The sequence below is a fragment of the Gavialis gangeticus genome, unplaced genomic scaffold (assembly GCF_001723915.1).
Source record: "Gavialis gangeticus isolate Ggan-Ray unplaced genomic scaffold, GavGan_comp1, whole genome shotgun sequence".
Lineage (NCBI taxonomy): Eukaryota > Metazoa > Chordata > Crocodylia > Gavialidae > Gavialis > Gavialis gangeticus.
In genome coordinates, this window is record NW_017728998.1 from 18,177,479 (window position 1) to 18,193,141 (window position 15,663).

Sequence of the window (15,663 nt, forward strand, 5' to 3'; positions counted from 1 at the left end):
TTAAAAAATATCTAGCTGCCACAAATCAGATGAATCTGTTTCTACGGGGGGGGGGGGGGGGAATCTCCCTCAGTTGGTATCCAACCCATTAAGAGTTCTGATGCATACACACAGTGGCTCAATTTAGAATACAGAACAGAAACAATGCATGGGGGATTGTCAGTTATACACTTAAACCATCTGCATTTGCACAATGTTTTGTTGCCATACCAAAAATAAGGCAGCACAGGTCTGGGGTTATAACAAAGCAAATGCATATAAATGAGTAAAAGTCACTGAACCAATTTATGAAGCATTAGTGCATTGGCTCCCAAAATCATACCCCTTAGCAAAATCTCTTTCAGGACAGCTTTCTCCACTCCCCTTTTGGCATGCTCTCTTTAATACACAAACACAGCCCCATAAATGGACTCGGCTTTCATGCACAGAGCATGTAATTGTTTCTTTTTTCCTGTGTATTGTGTTTGGCACAAACAAAACCCCAGCAAAATCCTGGGTTTTAGGGAAAGGGCATCAATTATTTAGGATCTAAACTTACCTGGTCCCTATATAAAATGAAAGCTAGAAATCTTGGGGAAGGGGAAGAGAGAGAAGGGAGCAAGGGAAGCTTTCATATCCTAGCTCAGGCCTGAATTATGCTGCCCAGGCCCAAATCTAGCTTATTAAGATTTCTGCCCATATTTTCTTTAAAATTTGCAGATACATTTTTGGTGAAGGAAATCACCAAGATACTGCTCTAGCTCCTAGTGAGGGACAGGCCCTGCTCTGAAGAGCTTGCAATCTAAATGTACAATACAGGCAAAGGGTAGGAGGAGGAATAGAGGTGAAAAGGCTTCCCCAAAGTTTCACACCTGATGAAGGGTACTGTGATACCCAAATGCTTGGGTATGTCTATAGCAACCATAAATTTGGTCCAAAGAAGATATCACCCACAAGATTTTCTGCCTTTCCCATATCTCGTGGACCATCATGGCAACATCACCTCAACTCTACTGCAGTGAGTAAGTGGGAGATTTAACCAAGGTCTTCAACAGTGTCTTATCCACTGAAGATACATCATTAAAATAGCTGTTTAGTCCTTGCAAGACATAAATCTTTCCTTACGTAAGTACCTCCATTGATTAAATGCAACTGATAATGTGACTAATAGGTATTTGTATAGGTCTGACTTTTGGGACTGGCGCCTGTCATGCTTTTCTTACTTACTTAGCTGGTTGCAGATCAAGCAGAAATCTGACATTTTATCCCCTCTTGGCCTCTTGCAAAACAATGAGAGTGAAATGTCAGATTTTAGTTTACTCTCCAACAGAGGAAAATAAAACGAACAACTTCTGAAAGTTTTTTAACCTTTGCCCTCAGTTTCTTTTGATTTTGGCCTTGCCCCAAGGCTATTGAGCCTGGAGCGTAGGGCGAGGGAGCTAAATGCCATCACAATCTTATCGAGTGCACCCAGTGACAGAATGAGGAAGACTGGGATACAGTAAAGCAGACCACTCCAAATGTCAAACAAACATCAGTGACTTGCCAGCAGCTAAACAGCTACACCTTTAAAAACTATACACATCTCTCAGATGCCAGAGTTTGGCCCATTAAATGGGAGAACTGCCCATCTCTACAAGGTAGATGAGGTGCAATAAGACCTTCTAGGGGACCAGTTTATATAGTTGGATGGGACAGGAGAGAAGCTTTGGGGTTTCACGTGATAAAAGGCCCTCAAAGCCCAAAGGCTGGTTTTCTATTTCTCCTAACTATCCACATTGGTCCAGTAAAGGATATTACCTCAATTCACAGGTGTTGGACCAACCCAGGTACACCACCACCACTATTTCAACAAGAACTGTTTAATCTTTCTTCTCATTACATACTGAAATGGCATTTCAATTATAAAAACCACCTTTGTAATAGTACTTTGCACTTGCCCGGTGCTTTTCAATCCAAATATCCTAAAGTGCTTTAAAAAGGCTCATCAGTCTGTACGGCTTCATTTCAGCAGTGGAATAACTATGGGGTCCAATACTGGCAAGCAAGCATGGATCACCTGAATTTACCAGTGTGCACACTACAGGTCAAAAACTGGGAGAAACAAGGAGGGTTTGCTGTAGAAAAAAAAACACAATGAAAAGTAATAGTTTTTATTTTTAGTTTTTATGTTTATGTTGGGGGAAAAGGTGGGATTGGCCAAAAGCAGTTTGAGGGTGCAAGTTGTTGTTTTTCTAAAGGAAAATGTAATGATTTTAAAGAACAAAAAGACTCCATGTGAATTTTTTGGTGAACACTTTCCAGCTGAGCTCCACTACTGCAGTATAGCTGCTTCTTACATTTTAGGGTTTCCAGGGTTTCTCACATTTTTAGGGTTTCCTGATTCAGCCTGTTATAATGCCTGTCATTGGTACTTTAATAACCAAATCAAAAGGGCTTTATCTTGCATGTTAGCTCAATTCTCACTGTCAACTCAGTAGTGAGGTAAAGCTTCATTTTATAAGTCTTGCTGACAGTGCTAGCAAGAGTCCCAGGGGAATATGAATCCACCTTTCGAAATTCTGTTTGTTCTTGTCATTTATAAACAAGGAAATAGGACAGTTTTCCTGGTGAGACCATGCCCTGCTGAACGTTTCAGAGTCAAATGCCTGCAGCCCTAGCTCAGTCTTGATGCAGCTAAAACCATCATATATTTCAATAAATCAACAGGAATTTTGCCTGATTAAGAGGTATAGGATTGGTCTTTAATTTGGGATCTAGTTTAATCAAATGCAGCTATACTAGCCCCAGCTGAAGACATTACTGAAACAATTATTATTACATATACAGGGCAGGTGTCAGCCTCCCTTAGCCTGCTGAAACAAAATTTAGCAGTTCCTTCACACCTTACATTTAAAAAAAAGTTCAGTGTTACATTCCCCTGTTTAACAAATCTGACTATAGGAAGTTGAAGTCAGACCTGCTCCAGAATACAAACCTCAATCTGTGACAAAGAGGGAAACAGCTAGTAAATGGAGGTGACTGATAGCACTCCCCAGCCCTGATTAAAAGTCCCAGAAATAATAATAAAACTTTTTGCTGAGATTAAGAACTGCCACACAGAGTAGAAATTGTTATTTTTAACAGTAAGTAATGCCGCTTTGAGAGGGGACTTCGACAGCTGTCACATACAATTGCACTCCATTTAAAATGTGTGGAATTTTACAATGATTATCTAAGCTTTTCAAATTAGCAGTTTGGGGTATATTTTTGTCACGGGTGCAAATTGCTCGCACTCTTGCCATCATTCTTCACTGGTCTGACAAAAAAACCTGACACAAGTATTACCATTGTGATTAAATGTCAACTCCTGGCACAGCTTCACTTGTATTTCACCTTGTAGCTAAGTTTTATGAGGTCAACATACTGGCCCTGGCCTTTGCCTTGTTAAATTATGTTGCAAAGCACACGTGGGGGACAGACTCTGAGTATACAGCTTAAGTGTAAACCCCAGCCCAAAGGGAGTCAAAACCTGACAACCTGTTTGTGATTAAAAAAATCAGATTTTGCTATAATTGCATAATGGTTTGTCATAACAAGAGCTGTTGTAGTAAACAGTTTGGTTACATCTGCTCCCTTCACCCCCCACCAAATTGCCTAAAACAAGCAATCCACTTTTAAATAGCATCATTAAAAACCAAGTACTAAATTCACCCGGAGGGGATATGCTTTCATTCACTTCAGTGGAATTTTTCCTGCTTTGGCCAGCTGGGATTTGGGCCCTACAACTACAGTTACCCTGAGTGTTGCCAGGCAAATTTAATAGGTTGTTAGTCAGATGAAAGACAAAACTGAAAATCAAGGCCTAGAATAAAAATTCAAAACAATACAAGATTATAAAAACAACTCCCAAAATGCAGAGTCAGTGTAAAAGGTAACATGTCTTTGCTTGTGTCACATCAGCAAAGCCACCAATTTCAGTGACTATTAAAATGAATCAAATTCCAGAAGCAGGCACATACAACAGAGACCCAACAGCAACCCAAAAACCAACACCAAGAGCTTCCTAGAGAGTTTTTAACTGCCTTGCAAGGGCATCAAATAAGATACTACCCCTCCTTTAAGTCTCTAAAGCTGAAGAGTTACTGTCCTGCATGCAGACTGCACATTGACAATGAGATGCAACAGATTAGAAATTACTTTAAATTAAAGGATGTATTTTGCTTTCAAAATATTAGAAATTCTTCTGGATTTACCCTAGTGTAATGGGTGTGTACACACGTACTAAGTCAATTTCAAATAAGGCAACTTAACTAAGTTGCCTTAATTTAAGCCACCTCAAAGTGCACACATGTACAACTCCTTAATTTGGTGGCAGCCATCTTGTGAGCTAAGTCAACTTAACTAATGTGACTCAAGATAATACACCTTGGAGGTGTATTATTTTGCGCAGCATTTAAGTCGACTATGCTCCATGTGTACACTCTGACACATTAAGGTGACTTAAAAATGTTAAGCCAGCTTAACTGTCAGAAAGTTAGTACACGTATATGCACCCATACATATTCATTTGGTTCCCTGTATATAACAGGGAAAAGTAATGGAGAATCAGTATTGATACAGATTGTAATAGCAAAGACTGAAGCAGCAATCCTCCCCCAGAGTTAGAGCACTGAAAAAGAGTAGACTATACAGCACTTATACAGACTATTATGCATGTTATCATCTGGCTGGCCACACAAAGAAAGATGTTTTAGTTTCAAGTCACCTGGCCAAGTCACCCAGCATGTGGTAAATAGAACTGTAATCATATAAACCTGAAAGAATATATCGATTTCAGCATGGTTTTCTAAAAGTATAAATTCATCAATTTCAGTGAAGTTACTCCTCATCTACACTAATGGATCTGAGAGCATAATCAGGCTCACTGTGTTCACTATACTAAATGAAAGGTCAATCACTGCCCACTGAAATGCGCTTCTCATTAGTAAAAGCCAAAACAGATATGCTTGTTTGGATTCAGGCAAACATCAAGCTCAACCATAGCTGGATTGGCAGCTCTCAAAAATAAAGCTTGAGCTTTCCTGACTCCAGGGGAAAAAAAAACTGTTTAACAACTTTGACCTTTACAATTAAAAAGGGTTCATGATTTGCTTATATTGAGATCATCAACACTAAGTTGAGGTGAGGGCCTGAAGTGGCATTTCAGGGGATTTCTTCAGTAAATGTTTGCCCTCAAAATGTAGGGAGCTGGACTCAGCAGTCCCTTCTAGCCTTACTTTCCTATTTACCTAAACTACATAAGAGCTGATAGAAGTGCTTGCCTAAACTAAACTGAAATGGAAGGGACTAAGTGTCCTGCAATGTTCAAAGCCAATGTTCTACCTGAAAACAGCATAAAGATCAGATCCAGAATACCTAATGGACAAAGAGTGGAACTGGAACAAAAGGAGTCAAGGTGAAAAAGCTGCATATAGCTACTCCACAACAATTTTTTTTCAGACTAAGCCCTGAAGAGACATGTCATCAAGAGAAAAGACCAAATATCATTTAAGATAGAAGAGATCTATGGGTGTACACAACCACCACAGAATCAATAATACAACATCTTTTGCTAAGGTAGTCAGCCACTTCCTTGTGCTTTCCATCTCATACTGAACATCAATTCTCTTCAACTCTGAGTGCAACATACTACTTGCTAAGGATCCCGTGTCTATCTGCACCCATAGATTCCTTCTCTTTCTAGAAGCTTTCACTGTTTAGACAAAAATCCAAACTTTTACCCAGTATCCTTCACATGAAGGGCCTGCAATAGAACTACAGTACTACCAACGTACTCAAGTAAATCTGCTAAAGTTCCATATATTTATATAAAGCTCTGTTTGGAGGCCCTTCCCCAGTAGCTAGGATAATGTGGACAATCAGCCAATCTCCAGAGCTGCAGATTTTCTCTGCACACCTAGAGGACGGTTTAAAACCAAAAGTTAGGAGAAAATGAGTATTTCAGCATTTTAAGTTTGTTTTACCTACAAATTGAATTGCAGGTTTTTAGCATCTCTGAAAGCCAGACCCCTTCTATTTAAGTGCCTTTTTTGCAAACCTGGTACATGATGCCCAGAAAGCACAACAGTGAGAAAGCCTAGACTTAAACTGGTGACTTAAGTGCCTAAAAGGTTAGGAGCTTTGCTTTCTATTTGGAGAAGAATGTTTAACTTAAAATGCCCAAGTGCATATTACATCATCACTATCTCTTAAAGAAAAGCCCTACAGAATTCAGCAGAGAGAAAACCCAGAGCATAATATGAAAGGGTTCTGTGGACAAGCAAGTGGGTTATACAAGAAATATTTCTCTAATCCAGTCAATGTACCCCACAGAATTCTGAAATAATTCTCCATTAAATTGCATACAATGGTTGAAAAAGTCTGTAAAAACATCAAACATTAAACTCACTAGGACTTTTCAGAGAAGTACTATAAATTGGCTTGTCGGGCCAGGCTTCTCTTGGTCTACTATCTGGTACCATTTAAACCAATGCAGCCTGTTCTATGGCCAGGTTGTCGGTGACTAAACTAGCACCCCCACCTACTCTAGGTGAGGAGCGGTGTGGACACCCAGCAAACTAAAAACAAGACCTGTCAAAGGGCAGATGAGCTCCCTGTGAGCCAACTGCCATCCATGCCTGGAGAAGAGATGAGAACCACCAGATCACTTTGCTCAGAGTCACCGATGATGCAGAGCAACTCAACTAACCTCGGAGTGGAGGAGGGTTATTACTAGGGTTGTGTGAAACATCATTTCGTTTCAACTTCCATTTTGCCATTTTGAAGGGACGGTGTTTCATTTCATCATTTCATTTTGTTTCAAAGCACTGTCCCATTTCGTTTCATCAGAACTACTTCTCTGTTTCAACGTTTTGCCCATAGACTATAATCAGGAATCATGAAAATGCCTAAACAGTTGTCATTTATCGTCTGATTCAGAAGTAAATTTCAGGGATGGTAGCCCCTTCTGAAGGCATGAAGCCTGCCAAGTTTCAAGGAGATAGGTGCAGAGATTTCTCAGAAACCGCACCTCAAAGTCTTGAAAGCAAAATTTCCCAGCAGTGGCAGCCTCCTGTCATCCAACACACAGATCTAGGGGCTTGCACACCCAGGAGGAGTCCCACTTGCAACGCTAGGAAAGACAGATGTGGCCACTGGCCACAGGCAGCAGCAGCAGCCTCCTGTCATCCAGGTGCAGATCTGGGGACCCACACCCCTGGGAGGCATCCGGTATAACCCTGCAGCCCTCCCAGGGGTGAGGGTCCCCGAATCTGCACCCCAAATAAGAGGAGGCTGCCCTGTCACCTGGGACCAGTGCTGGGTGCAAGCTGTGACCACACTGGAGAAAATTGCTACTGCTGCCTGTCCCAAGCAGCAGAGGCAGCCTCCCCTCATCTGGCACACAGATCCAAGGGCTCGGACCCCCAGGAGGAAGCTGTCACAGCCCAGCAGCCCTCCCAGGGGTGTAAGCCCCCGGATCTGCACCACAGATAAGAGGAGGCTAAGGCTGCCTATCCCACCAGGAACTGGCACTGGGAGCAGGCTGCAACTAGAACTGGACAAAATTGCTGCTGCCACAGCCTGAGTCTGCTCTCATCCAGCACAGATCTGGGGGCTCGCACCCCTGGGAGGAGTCCGGCACAGTCTGGCAGCCCTCCTGGGGGTGCAAGTCCCCAGATCTGCACCCCAGATGAGAGGAGGCTGCCCTGTCACCTGGGACCAGCACTGGGCGCAGGCTGCACCCAGCACCAGAGAAAATTGCTGCTGTCACCTGTCCGAGGAAGAAGGCAAGCAGAGCCAGTGCTGTGCTCCGTGGGGCTGGCAGAACAGATCAGAGTCCAGCAGGAGGTGCACAGAGTGGGGCTATGCTCCGTGTGGCTGATGGAGCCGATTGGTGCGCAGCCTGGTGGCAGGAGGTGGACAGAGCCAGTGCTGTGCTCCACCTCCCACTGCTGGGCTGAGCTCCATGGGGCTGGTAGAGCTGATCAGAGCATGGCTCAGCAGCAGGAGGTGGGCACTGCACTCCAATTGGCTCTGCCAGCCCCACAGAACACAGCCCAGTGGTGGGAGATGGGCAGAGCCAGAGCTATGCTCTGTGGGGCTGGTGGAGCCAATCAGAGCACAGCACTGGTTCTATCCACCTACCACCACCGAGCTGTACTCCATGGGGCTGGCTGAGCCGATCAGAGCACAACCTGGCAGCGGGAAGTGGGTAGAGCTGGCGCTGCCCTCTGGTCAGCTCCACCAGCTCCACGGAGCCCCACAGAGGCAGGGAGAGCCAGGGCTGGCTCCCCGCTGGGCTGGGCTGGGCTAGGATACATGGGGCTGTGGAACCACTCAAAGTGCAGCCCTGGCTTTCCCCTGTCTCCCACCACCAGGCTGCTTCGAAACTCAAAACATTTTGAAACTTTCAAAAGATTTTGAGTGCTTTCATTTCATTTCAAAACTGTTTTGATGCTTTTTGTTTTGTTTGAATTTCACTGTTTCAAGCTCAAAATGTGTCGAAACAGCTTCAAAATGAAACACTTGGCAACATTTTGCACAGCCCTAGTTGTTACAGCATCTAAAGTGCCCCAATGATCACAGTGGCCTCAAGACTGACTTGACAAAAAGTTGGCTGATCCAAATCATGGATCTCAGTGCTGCCTTTCAGACCTATTGTTCTAGTACATGCATGGGAAGAAAGACCTGGAGGATCAAATCTAACTAACAACCACGTTGTTACTATGGGACTCATTCATAGCCCATAAAGGCAAAGAAAAATCTTTACATGCCTTATATCAGGCTCTAAGGTCCTTAGTTGATAGAACAGTAATCCAACTGTATGCACTTGCAGAACTAAAGAGCACCAGTGTAGAAGATGCACATATTTTTGAAAGCAAGGAACATAAATATCTTTGCCCCGTTCTTGGGTTTAGGCTAGATAACAAGCATGTTTTCTCCACAGATACCAAGATCAAAGGACATCAACAGTCAAACATACTTGGAATCATTTGCAAAAGTAAATGATATCTAGGATTGTTGTCTACCCTGGGTGCCAGCCTATCGCTAAGATGCATCCTCCACAGATAACTACAGTTCACTGGGAACCTCCCATCAATGTCCTTTCCATTTCTCCCTCTTCTTTTTCCTCAGCAATGAAATAGGAGCAGCTTATTTTATTGCAAGGAAACTTAATTGTAATCAGTCTCCTTAAAAAAAGGTTTTGAAAAATGTCCCCTCATTAGTTGCTTAACCTTCCTGAATAATTAATGTATCAAAATTTTAAAATAGTCATTTGTCTTTGCTGCAGCATGTCATAAAAATGTGCACTAATGTAACCAAAGCTCAGTCTTCTGGAAAGGTGGGAAATCAATCCCATTACCTATGCTAAGTCATGATGAAGAATAGGGGTGATAGAGTACTCTGGATCGTTATTATTTAAAGCTTTCCATAAGGTACGTTGCACATTTGGTGACATTTATCACAATGTGGTGACAACACCTCAAAATTAGTTGGGTTTTGTTTTTTGGTTGTTTTTTGGGGGGGAGAGGTTAAGACTCATGTTTCTCAGAATTTCTCCTGAATTATTTAATTTAAAATTTCCTCCTGCTTTAAGTATACAAAATAGTGGATGGGCATTCTTTGTTTTTAAGCTGCAGCAGAAAGTAAAGCATGTTCTGGTGTTCAAAAGCAGGATCACAGCATTCGGCCTGAGCTGTAGGAAGGCCCATCTGCTTATCAGGCTGAGCTCGCTGGACTATATCCTACCTTAAGTTTCAAGAATGCAACACTCGCTGCCGTCACTGAGGCTGAAATCAAACCCTCATTGGTCTGCAGTTAAACAGCAAATCAAGCCTGCTAGCATAACACAAGCTATCCTCTTGGAACATTGATCTTTTCCCCTTTTCCCTCTCCTGAAAATTCCTCCACTCGAAAATTTCTAATACAACGAAGGCAATACATGTTATTCAGTGATTCTTCTCTTAAGATTTTTTGTTTCGTGAATCTTGGGGCCCAGCTCTCTACTGCCGTACATGTTGGGTCATCACTTCCACCTCTGGAATAATCCATAAAATCTAAACAGTGTTTTGTCCACTATGCACAGGTTGGGATCATTACATAAAGTGCAAGGCCAAGAAGTTGCCACTGGGCTGGAGACTTGCAACCAATTTCTGTTCTCTGATTTGCTGAATCCAGATATATCAAATCCGTACAACTGTTACCAAAACCAGCATGTGGCTCATCCCAGAATTTCAATATATCCCAATGCTCTCACACACTAGCAAAGGTTGGCTCTTAAACTTTTTATAAGAACTCCTGTTTGATGGAGTTTCAGCCTTTGTTGGTGGTGTAATAATCCTGGTGGAGAGAAGAAAACACTCCCATCTGCCTGATGGGAAAACAAATCTGAAAATAAGCCGGAGACCATACTCTTCAAATAGAATAAAAATAAAAACAAGTGCTAATTTAGGATTTTTAATAACCCCTAAAATGAAAATGATCAGTAAGAAAGATACTAAATAACAGCACTGGCTTTATATTACTCTTACAGGCCATTTCCTTTTATTCAGATATGTATTTGTTACGCCCTCTGAAAGGCAAGTATAGCAAAATGACTCTAAGTTTATCTTGTTTCCTCCACTCCCTTTTCTCACTGGCATTACTAAGGTTTGTAACAATAACAGGATGCAGGGATGCAGGATGGGAAAAGCTGGCCCCCAGCTGGGAAACCTTGGAGACTGGAAAGCTGAACACTCCCAGTATTACCTAGTGAAATGAAATCCTGATTTTATATTTGTTCCTCACTCTCCAAGTGGTGCTCATGATTTCTGGATATTGTTCATTTCATGTTCTTAATTTGGGATAAAACTGAAGCTTCACCAACTCCTGGGGATCAGGTAAGGGACAGAGGATATTATTACTTTTAATTTCAAGAATTTTTTTCCCTGGTGGCTGACAGTTTGGAACTGGCTTGAAATTATTTGATGATTCTGAAGTTCATGTTCTGCATGTTAGATATATTTAGAGCACCCTTAGGGCCCAATATTGCTGGCAGAATAACTATTGACACCAGTGGAGTTACTGCCAATTAACACTGAAGTGAGAGGAGAATCGGGTTCTCTGCACCTGCATCTAATGGTCCCGGACTGTGGAGAATATTTAGACTCAAAGAAGTGATTCTTTTGGTTCAAAATGATCAAATTATGCTGCCAGTGGATGTTTTCAATAAAACAGAAAAACAGAAATCAATGCAACAAATTGCACTTGGGGACCCTTTAAGAAGGGATTCCAGTTACATTACAGACAGCAATAGGCTTAATATTTTGTCATTGAGCTAGCATACACGATGTTATATCTTGCTTTTTTTAGACGTAAACATATTGAGTGAAGGTTGCATGGGTCCTTGGCATTCTTCTTCTGTTCAAAATGTAATAGTGGAATTGTAGTCTGGTTGGAGCTAAGAACCAAAGGATAGCACCTCTCGTGTTCATTGGCTGCCACTAGGCAGATCTGTATGACAGGAGGTTCACTTGTAAAGACTTACAGTGACATTTTCAAAAGCAGCTAAGTGACTTATGCTCCTAAGTCTTATTTTCAAAGTGAATCATGCATTTTAGGAGCCTGATCTCCACTAACTTTCAATGAAACTAAGGCACCTAATTGGTTTAGGCACTTTTGAAAACGTTACCTTGGATCATTCAACTTTTATGACACTCATTTAACAACTAGGGGAAAAACCTCATAGATTTCTCTAGGAAACCTCTGGCTTTCAGCTATCCAAATTTACCATGTTTTCTGGTAAGTTACTTCATGCAGAAAGCCTTGACACAAGACATCAGTTGAAAGGGTTTTTATGCTGCCATAAGCATATAATGTTTTACACAGGAGATCTCTTGACTAACAAGTTTGCAAAGACAAATGTTTATGAATAAGAGATGAATAAATGCATCTTTCTGGGTTGAAATTATAGTCCATGTGTCATGAGATACAGTGCCTTACTGTGCTGTGTTTAATGCTATATAAAGAAAAGGAAAAAATGAAGGCTTCAGAAAAAAGACAGAATAGGTTGAACTTTTGTGAGAAAACCTGAACAAGTCTCAGCTATTCAAAGCATTTAAGTTGGCTGCTACTGAAGTTAACATAAGTAGGATTAATTTCTGCCTCTTCTGATTATAACTGCTGATATTATAGTAGTTGGTATTTACATTTATAAAAGCATCTACCCTGTGGTTCTTTGTGGGGAAAATTTAGGAAAATCTATTAAAGAGAAGCAACTCAAGATATATACACAATCTTAACATGTTAATAAATACCATGAATCAAAACAACTAATACAGCAATACAAATGCTTACTTTAAAAAGGTTTCGTATCTTTAAGGGCGGCTTTGAATCCTGAAATAAGGGGCAAACTATAGAAGAAAAGGACATAAGGCTAGGTTTCTTCTGTTTCTGTTCCTCACAACCTACCGAGAACAGTCAAAGAGGTTGTTGCATGCAATAAAACAAATGAACTGGAATACAGAAAATAAACTCTCAGTGCTCTGATGCTAATCTGAGCTCTGTATGGAGTGCTCAGATTTATTTGGCTTTGGCAATGTTACTGCACTGAAAACTGAAATATTTTTCAGCTGATGCTTTCCATTTTATAACAATAGTACTTCAACATTATGTTAAAACCTTCATTTCAATATTTAAAATGCAAATTGAGTCACAACAAATCTATTTCATTGAATAATCTGGATATTTTGTATAGGAACAAAAGCTGGTTCAATACCCAAGGAGAAGTATATGCAGAGAAATTTTCATTTAAATGGTTAATAGCTTTGAAAAATATTTGCCAAAAGAACATGCCTGTCTCATATCCTGCTTTTGTTGAGAGGAATAGAGCAGCTCAAAACAGGATATAAGTACATGGATTTGTATACTTTCTATCTCAGAAGCTCATCTGGTTTATAGCCCTTACCAAGACAGAATCTAAGAATATAAATTAATATTCAAAAGAGAATACTTTCCCTTTTCAAAAGAAAAATAGAGAAAAAAAATCATAGAAATACCTTTTGTTGTCAGGTTACTTATCTAAAGCACTTAAAGCAAGCAGTTAGTGCATTATTTTTGTGGAAGAGAAGGCCTATTAACGTTTAGTTATTACATATTTTAGTGATTAATCAATATGATTACTGCAGCCATCTTTTCATCATTTTGGTTTCTATGTAAGTTACAGAAATTTATTTCAGAAATGTCCAAACTGTAATGGCAAGCAGGAAAAGAAAAAAAAAAATGTCCTGCTTACTTCATGAGATATCTGTGTTAAGTGGGAATATTTCAAGCTGGGTGAAAAACATAAGATTGACAGGGTACTTTCCATTCTCCTTTCCTGGATGTTTAAAATGAGATGAGCCCAAATAGTTTATCACACAACGCATGCTGGGATGATTAGTTTTCTTCCTGCACTATTATGTGTCAAAAACTGGTTATTTGTACAAATTGGACATTTGCCAAGCTACAGAGGGGGAAGACTTGCAAAGGCGCAAAAGGACACTCAGAAACCCAATTCACATCCACTCTAAGTGGCAGTTGGGCTCTTACCTCCCACTGATGCCTTTGAAAAAGTCCCTCCAGAATCAGACTTGTATGTGAATATCAAAAACACTCTGCTTAGGTCTAGACTTCAAATTTAGTTTGGCCCACTATTAAGAGAAGGGGGTGTCTGCTCAGCACCGCTGTACAATCAGGTTAAGAACTTCCAGCAGTGTTGTGGAGTCAACAACCTGGTGGACCTGCCCTAGGACCCTTTCAGCTACAAACAGAAAAGATGTAGAGTCACGGGGTGATAGGATCAGCAGTCATCCTTTTATCTGCTGTGGACAGCTCCGCAGTCCCAGGCTCCACCCTCAGAATGGCAGCCTGGAAAGCTGGTACTTGAGGAAGTTTAGGGACTCCACCGATTGGAGTGATGCTGTGGGCAGAGCCAGGTCAAACTAGTCTACTTCATTCATTAGTATTCATTAACTTGTCCCTCCATCCTCCCCATGCCCCCCAGCTGGAGACTCAGGCCCCACACCCTCTGCAAATATCCCCATCCCCTTCCTATCTGGAGAGCTTGGAGTAGCTGTTCCTGACGTTACAGGAAGTTTTGAGAAAGTACCTGAATTCCCCATCCTACTGCCCAGTTCGGAGAAGGCTGCCCCAGTAGAGCTCCTCTCCTTTCCCCTCCCGCTTGCAACACTACCCACTGGGTGTTAGAGCACAGAGCACGTCCAATAATGTACTGATTGCACAGTTTATGGGACTGATCCCTGTTATTCTGCTCCCAAGGCCTTCATAAATAAGTGACTCCAGCCAAAAGCATGGGAAAGAGTGCAGTCAGACTGGCAGGCATACATAGAATATATGGCGGACATAAAGTAAAACTCAACAAGCATTGGCACTAGCAGATTCAACAGGAAATAATTTAAGATTCCTAAATACAAATTCAACATATTCACATCCCCCAATCCTGTCCTCAGAGGGCAGCTTTGCCACTGGCTTCAATGGGAGCTGGATCCGTCCCTGTACAACAACAGATTTTCTACAAAAATTCAGGTCCTCTGGAGTAGACTTGTAGGCTTTGTTTTTCGGTCCCGTTCGTGGAATCCTCCCTCTGACATGTTGCTCCCTTGTAGTGAGTTCAGAGGGGAATGTCAGCCCTCTCGCTCCACCCCACACAGAGGGCTTGATGTTCATTAACTCCCAGTTTTGCAAGATTTCATTTCAAAAACCGACACTGAAGATGAAGTGGCATTTCATCAGAAAAAGTCACTTTACTTAATACTTCAAGGTTAGTTTGCAACATTCAGTATTACTGATTAGTTTGCAATATTCCATATTACTGATAAGCACAGGTCCTGGTTTTCCATTTCATGTGGAAAAATATGGATTGTCCCCTTTAAAGGAGAAAAACATGGGTTTTTCCACTGAAGTAAGAAACCACGGGTTCCCCTTGCAAGCTGGTAAAATTCCAGCCTGCAAGGAGCTGCTCAGGATTGAAGGGAGGGCACGGGGTGCTACGTGCACGTGTGCATGCACACGCATGTGGCTGGCAATACAGCTAGGAAAGGTAGTGGAAGCAGCTCCATCTACATATGTCTATGGGATGCGGGGAGGAAGGGGCAGCACTGAAAAAGTTGCAGCAGGTGGCAGGAGCAGTGGTAGAAGTGGGTTGGCATGGCTGGAGCAGGCAGGAATGTGCAACCATGGGGCACGGCCAGAAAGCAGGATGGAGCCATGGTCGGCTTGTCCCAGGGGAGGTGCAGTTCATCCCAGGGGGAATGTGTGGCCTCAGGGCCTGGTCAGGGAGCAGGACTAAGCCACAAGCAGATTGGTCCCAGGGGGGGCAGTTCATCCTGGGGGGGAATGCACAGTCACATGGCCCAGCTGAGGAGCAAGACAGAGCCACAAGCGACTCATCCCCGGAGGGGGGGGTTCATCCCATGAGGGGTGGCCCCCCACCTATATGTGCACTTGTGGGGAGGGGTCAGGCCCCATTGTTCACCCAGGTGCTGGCCACAGAGAGCAACCCTGTGCATTCACTTTCCAGGAAGGAGCCAGGGCCTGGGGGCATCCACTGAGCTGCCACCAGGTGTCTTTTTTTTTTTTTTTAATTTTCTTTTAGAGCTGGAAGGGACCTCAGAAGATCAAGTC

The 15,663-nt window shown here is 42.2% G+C and overlaps 1 protein-coding gene across 1 annotated transcript in view; it reads left to right on the top strand.

The window, feature by feature from the left end:
• The first annotated feature begins 10,695 nt into the window (after nucleotides 1–10,695).
• CDH5 (cadherin 5) overlaps nucleotides 10,696–15,663 on the top strand; it is a 57,311-nt gene continuing 52,343 nt past the window's right edge. The window contains exon 1 of the mRNA XM_019505532.1: nucleotides 10,696–10,880. The gene's annotated coding sequence lies outside the window, so the exon portion shown is untranslated. The remainder of the gene's footprint in view (nucleotides 10,881–15,663) is intronic.